We start from the raw sequence: 6,843 nt of genomic DNA on the forward strand, positions 1-6,843 counted from the left end.
CGACGATTTGCTCGACGTTATGCGGTAATCGTCGGATACTTAGTTACACAGCCACGAGATTCAGCGCGTTCGGTACGAGCTCTCGTCTGAGCCTCGCGAAGAGAAGGGGATATTCTCCCTAACGGCATGTATAGATTCTTCAAAAAAAATCCAGCGGTCGGGCGCCAATTGTAACGTTGCCCGGATATGTAACGCTAAAAGTCTCTCTACGAGCGCGATTTTAAGTAGCGAATGTAGGAGATGTTAAAAAAGTGACTCTTCGTTTTGAGGGTAGAAATAGAACTGATATTTTATTATTCGAAACAACAGAATCTCCCAAGTAACCCTGTCATAAAACCATTCGAAGAGAGTTTCTTAACATCTCTCCGCCAAGTCATCAAGCCATAAATTTAGGTAGATTCTTGGAAACTGAAATTAGTGCCTAATGGCATCGTAGGTCCGAGTCACGAGGACCACCCCAGCTAAGATGACAATAGGACACGCTAAAGGCATAGAGGGTTGGAGAGTATGGAGACGCGCGGCTTTTAGCGGCTATACGGCAATTGAAGTAGCCGGCCGTTACAACACGCAATGAGGACTCATACCATTTATACAAGGAAACCAGGCAACTTAGAGTGTGAAATCGTCTGCTTCTGCTATTTTATACTTTAAATCGCCTGATCTCCTTATGTTAATGGTAGAAATCTTTCATTCCTGAAAACTATTTATATTCAAGGCAAGGATAAAGGACGCGCGTGGAAACGCTCTGCGTAACGTAGCTTTGTGCGTGCTGATAACCAATGAATGAAAGGAATTTTCAATTTCAAGATTTAAAATCCAGAAAATCAGCATTCCTTTCGTCTGTTGTCAGCACGAACAAACCTATAACTAACCTCCATGGTCAAGCTTTGCGTGTGAGTACGAACGTCATCAATGATGTCAACCCTGTACAGATGTATATAACAAGAATCTGCGATAATGTGAATTTCACCAACCTGTATTTGTTTACCTCTTAGGATAATCGTGTAAAAGTGAAATAAAAGTCATAATTTTTTTGGAGTGGCTCAAGTTTTCGTTAAAATGTCACAATCTGTAAATTCACTATTGAAAATTTAGATAAAAATGGTCTGGATATTGCAGGAATACGTAGATGAAAGATACGGAACTGTATAGGCACCAACTTGGACTAATCAACTTGTTGCCAATTTTAGGTGTTGCTTAATACAGTACCATCAGGGAATAAGCTATAGCAACAGTCACAATAATCCCATAACAAACATAACCATTAGATACATCAAGTTTTTCGGTACAAAATTGATATTAAAATAATTTGTTTATAATATATTTCAAAATAGAGTTGCGAAAAACTTCGCAAATGAGAACACGGCGTTTTAAGGTTAAAGGATACATCCAGTAAAAAAATTTAACACAACGAATCGATAGATCACACTACAAAGTAAAGGGAAAAAAATATGAAAAAATAAGCATGTCTAAATGTGCAATAATTAGCAATTAAAAAGTGCATTACTAGCAGACGACGCGATTTTCCAAAAAACGCGCGAAAAGTGATCACGTGGGGCTATGACGTCACGATTGGGAACCGGGTCGCTCCACACTATACCACTCCACGATATACTTAACGTTTCTCCTATTTTGCTATTTTAGTTTGGTGAATTCAAATTTATAGTTAACTAAATTTAAAATGAGTGAAGTTCAGCCGTATTTATTTGAGCCAGAATATAGTGACAGTGGGTCAGAAAGTTCAACCCAAAATGAGAGTTCAGGCTCAGACTCTGACTTAAGCGATTCCTTTATGGAATTGGATATAGGCCTAAGAATGTTAGACGTTAATTCTTGGTAAGAAATAAGGTCAAATGTAATGTAATTTTTTTTCTTAAGATCATTATTCGATTTCACACTTCAAACTCTTAGGTGTAATTGCACTAATTGTAAAATTATGGCCACTGAAGAAGATTGTGTTTGTTGTTGGGAGCAAGAAAGGATGGTAACAAGAAGGGATGAAATACAGGGATTAAATTGTATAATTGAACATCCGGATTTCCACCATATATGCTTAAACATTAATGCCCTGGAAACTGCGAAGGGTCTTTATGCAAGGCGTGCCCTGAGAAGGCTTGGTGTAAACCTTTTAGATCGAAATGCGTATATATATATTTTATTTTATTGGGATATGATTGTAAGCTGACCCTGTAGTTTCATTTATTGTACGCGGGATCTATTTACAATCACGCCGCCAGATTCATTATCCACGACCAAATATTCATTCTAAACTTTTTAGACAATATAGGTACATAGCTAGTTATTGTTGAAGGGGGTGACGCGTCGCCGCGTCGAGCACCGATACCAAAGGTATATTGTGCGCCCCGAGCTGGTTAGACTGCGAAGAGTCCTGTCGCCTCGATGAATCGGAGAATCCGATTGGCCGAGACAGTAGAGAACTGGTTAGGTTCCATAGTATGCATGTCAAAATGCTCGAACCTCATGGCCGCGAGGTAGTCGCAGCTACAGAGGATATGGGAGGAGGTTTCTTCTACCTCCCGGCAGAACCTACAGAGTGGGTCATCGACGATGCCTAACAAGTACAGGTGTCTATTCAGCCGGCAGTGTCCAGTGAGGAGACTGGTAACCAGCCTAATTTTACTTTTGGTAAGGGCAAGCAGTTCCTTTGCCCTAGTAATGGAGGGACCCAGGATAACTTCCTTGGCTTGTCTCTGTCCATCCATGTCAAGCCAGAGCTGCAGTTGAAGTGCAGACATCCGGTAGTGAATCTTCTGGCAAATTATGCCATGGGGGATGGGAACCGCAGGCTCAGGTCCGAAGAACTTCGCCTCAGCCCCCCTTTTGGCATACATATCAGCCCTCTCATTGCCCAGGTATCCGCAGTGTCCTGGCACCCACAGCAATTGAACCTTGTTGCGGGCAGCCAGAGAACCCAGCAAATCCAGACAACTGAGGACTAGTCTTCAGTCAACAAGGCACTGATCCAGTGCCATGAGGGCGGCCTGACTATCCGAATAAATCTGAATCGTCCGTCCGCGGTAGTTTTTCTTGATGCAGAAATCCGCGCATAAACAAATGGCCATGATTTCCGCTTGGAAAACACTGGCAAAGTAGCCGAGGCTCTCGTGAAAACCAAACTTCTAGGTCAAGCAGTAGACCCCGGCACCAGCTCCAGAGTCCGTCTTTGAGCCGTCCGTGAACCAGACGGACTCCCCCCCCCCCAGTTCCAAGGACTGGGGTGGTCTCCCAATCAGTGCGACTCGGAAAGTGCACGCTGAAGGGCTTGTCAAAATGATATGATACAACAGACTTGTCTGAGACCATCGCAAGTGATGGCTCGAGTCTGCTGTACTCACTGAAGAGCTTAGAGTGACTGAAGTCCCAGTGCTTGGGCTTCCACCAGCCGTGGTTGTTGAGCCTACAGGCTCCCATAATTAGGGCTGTGCGAATAGTACTTTTTAAGGTATTCGTCGAATACCAAATAGCAGTGTTTTTGGGAGCCATCTCTTGGCTCGGAATAGGAAAATGAACAAATAATTTGACCAAATAGTGTGAAGTTCAAAAATTCGACCAATTTAAATTTCTATAAAACTATTCTACCGAATTTCAAATTTATAAATAATGAGACACGGAAAGGTACTTTTGAACAGCTGAAAACTTATTTTTGAACGAATCAAAGGTTTTATTTTAATCAAAATTAGGTTAGTTGTCGATATATTCCTACTCGCTTTGCAATGTATGACCTCTTCCATGATACTATATTTTTAATAGGTATACTATTGTGACATATTATTAGGAAGTTCAATATAGTTAGCTCCGCAGCGAGTTGATAATAACCAGTACCATATAAGTTAAAACCTTTAATGATTTATCCTTGTCTATGAACTTCTAAAGACTGAGTGGCTGATTCCAGCTATAGCCTGCTAGATCACGCGACTCGGTGAACGAGGGTAATACTTAACAGTAGCCAAGTCAGAATTTTAAGGCTGTGTCTGCCGAGTCGCGTCATCAATGAGTCCACGGTCCAGCGGACTGCGGACACTATCACAGCTCCCATAGGGATAGGAGCATAACATTTATGTTTCTATCTCTATGACAGCGCCCTCAAATTCACAAAATCATCAGAAAAATTCAAAAACTGGTTGCGAATACCAAATAACATTCACTTTCAAATTGTTTTATCCGCTATAGAATAGTCGGTTTTTCGAATCTCATTATTTGGTATTCTAGAATTTTGAAAATCATTATTCGATTCGTCGGTGCGAATAGTAAACGTCAATTTTGACCAAATTATTTGGTCCGACCAAATAGTAACGAATAGTCTGCACGGCCCTACCCATAATAGCTTCCTGCTCAATAAAGAGGTGGAGAGGAAGCATATTCAGTAGGATCTCCAGAGAGGCTGTGGGGGTAGTCCTCATGGACCCCGTGATGCCGATGCACGCCAGCCTTTGAAGCTTGCGTAGTTCATCTTGGGCTGTTTTAAGGCGAACCCTGGACCACCAGACAAGAGCTCCATAGGAGACTACCGGCCTGATGATCCTAGTATAAATCCAGTTCACGACACTAGGGCTTAAGCCCCAGGATTTGCTGACTGAACTTCTTAAACGCCAGAATAAAATTTTGGCCTTCTTGATGCTAAGATCAAGATGGGATTTCCAAGTAAGCTTGGCATCAAAAGTCACGCCAAGGTATTTGACCTCGGTGGACTTCGTCAGAACCTGTCCAAAGAAGGAAATATCATTGAAGAGTTCATTGGTCCTCTTCCGGGTAAACGGTATAAGGACAGTCTTGTTGGGATTGACGGTGAGGTTAACTTCCCTACACCATTCCTCAACAACATGCAAGGCAGTTTTCATCAGTGCAGCGATAGTTGCAGGGAACCTCCCTGTAACAATCACAGCGATGTCATCCGCATAGCCAAAGCAGTGACACCCCCCCCTCCCCGAGTCGACCCAGCAGCTCATCCACCACCAGGCACCAAAGAAGAGGGGAAAGAACCCCTCCCTGTGGACAGCCACGGTCGGTGAAGATCTCCAGGGATTCCCCGAGAAGAGACGCCGTCACCCTGCGATTCGTGTGCATGGAGTGTATCCAACGACACAGAGTGTCGTCAACACCAAACCGCTCCGCAGCGCGAAGAATAACTTCACTAGAGACCCTATCAAAGGCCCCCTCAATGTCAAGGAAGATGGCTAAAGACATCTCCTTGAACTCGATGGCCCTGTCAAGGCAGTTCATAATGCCATGGAGCGCCGTCTCCGTGGACTTGCCTTTCTGATAGGCAAACTGGGCAGTGGACAGGGGAGTATGGGAGAGAACTCCATCTCGCAAATACCTGTCCACCAGTTTCTCTAAGATCTTTAGGAAGAAAGAGGTAAGGCAGATGGGCCTAAATGCCTTGGCCTCAAGATAGCTCGTCTTCCCAGGTTTGGGAATAAAGATAACCTTCGAGCGCTTCCAGATATCCGGAATATGCGTCAGAGCAATGCAGGCCCTAAATATCCTGCACAAATAGGGGCCAATGGCGTCTATACCTTCCTGAAGGAGGGCAGGAAAGACGCCATCTGGGCCAGGGGACTTATAGGGCTGAAACGAATTAACAGCCCACTTAAGTCTGGGGTAAGTAACTATCTTATTGGCAATGCCCCAGTCCGCCCTGTGTGCTCTCCGAAAGTGCACGGGGAGAGCTTCGGTGCATGTGGGGACAAAAACCTTGGAGTCCGGAAAGTGTACCTTAAGCATCTGCTTTAGGGTATCGGTCCCTGATTTGGTAAACTCACCATCTGCCACCTTAATGGTGCTGAGCTGGTGAGTGTTGTCATGAGCCAGGATCCTCATGATCTTGGCAGTAGCGGGGGCATCGGAGATACTACCGCAGAAGTCCCTCCAGGAGTTCCTCTTAGCCTCCCGGATGGCTTTATTATACTTGTTGAGGGTCTGTCTATAAATAGTCCAGTCCCCAGTCCTCTTGGCTCTGTTAAAGAGTTTACGAGTGAGCTTGCGAAGCTTGCCAAGTTCCGTATTCCACCAAGGAACGAGCCTTGGCCGGCTGGCAGGCTTCGCTGGACAGTTATGGTGGTAGGAATTGATAATGGCTTGTTGCATGTGATCAACAGCCACATCAAATTCCAGCACCGAGGTTAGTTTCGGAGAATTACCTCTGAGTAGGAGGAAGAGTTCCTCCCTCTAGCCGGACCAATCGGTCCGACGGGGGTTGCGCAGTTCCGTCTTAACCGAGGTTGACTTGACCGCGACCGAGAAGCAGATGTGCCTATGGTCTGAGAGAGATGGTTCATCAGACACATGCCAGTTGGATACCGACAGACTGATATTGTCTGTGGCAAGGGTGACATCAATGAACTCCTTTCTGTTTGAGGTAACGAAGGTCGGTTCATTGTGCCTGTTGAGAATATGCAGGTTCGTACCGACCAGATATTCAAGCAGGTCATCACCACGTTTGTTGCAGTCGCTGCTGCCCCACGTGACATGATGAGCATTGGCATCACAGCCTAGAATGAGCCTGTCCCCCTGCCGCTCACAGTGGTCGACAAGAGCGGCAACCTCCTGTGGTGGGGGGGGAGTCCGTGGCATCATGGGCAAAATAAGCAGACGCTATGATAAGGCCAGTTGCCTCTCCAAAAGAGGAGGGCATTACCCTAATCACAGCAGTATCCCTAGTGAGGTAGTTCGGAAGCGGAAGGGTGTCGAGACCCTTCCTTGTCAGAACACACGCCCTGGGGTTGGGTGAGGTAAAATCATAAGAAATGTTACCTGCATTCTTTAAACCAAGGATTTTACCATTATGGATCCAAGGTTCCTGAATGAGGGCCACGTCCAGGC

The sequence above is a fragment of the Phalangium opilio genome, unplaced genomic scaffold (genome assembly GCF_054372755.1).
Source record: "Phalangium opilio isolate 3A_F unplaced genomic scaffold, DU_Popi_V2 ptg000063l_1, whole genome shotgun sequence".
Taxonomy (NCBI): Eukaryota; Metazoa; Arthropoda; class Arachnida; order Opiliones; family Phalangiidae; genus Phalangium; species Phalangium opilio.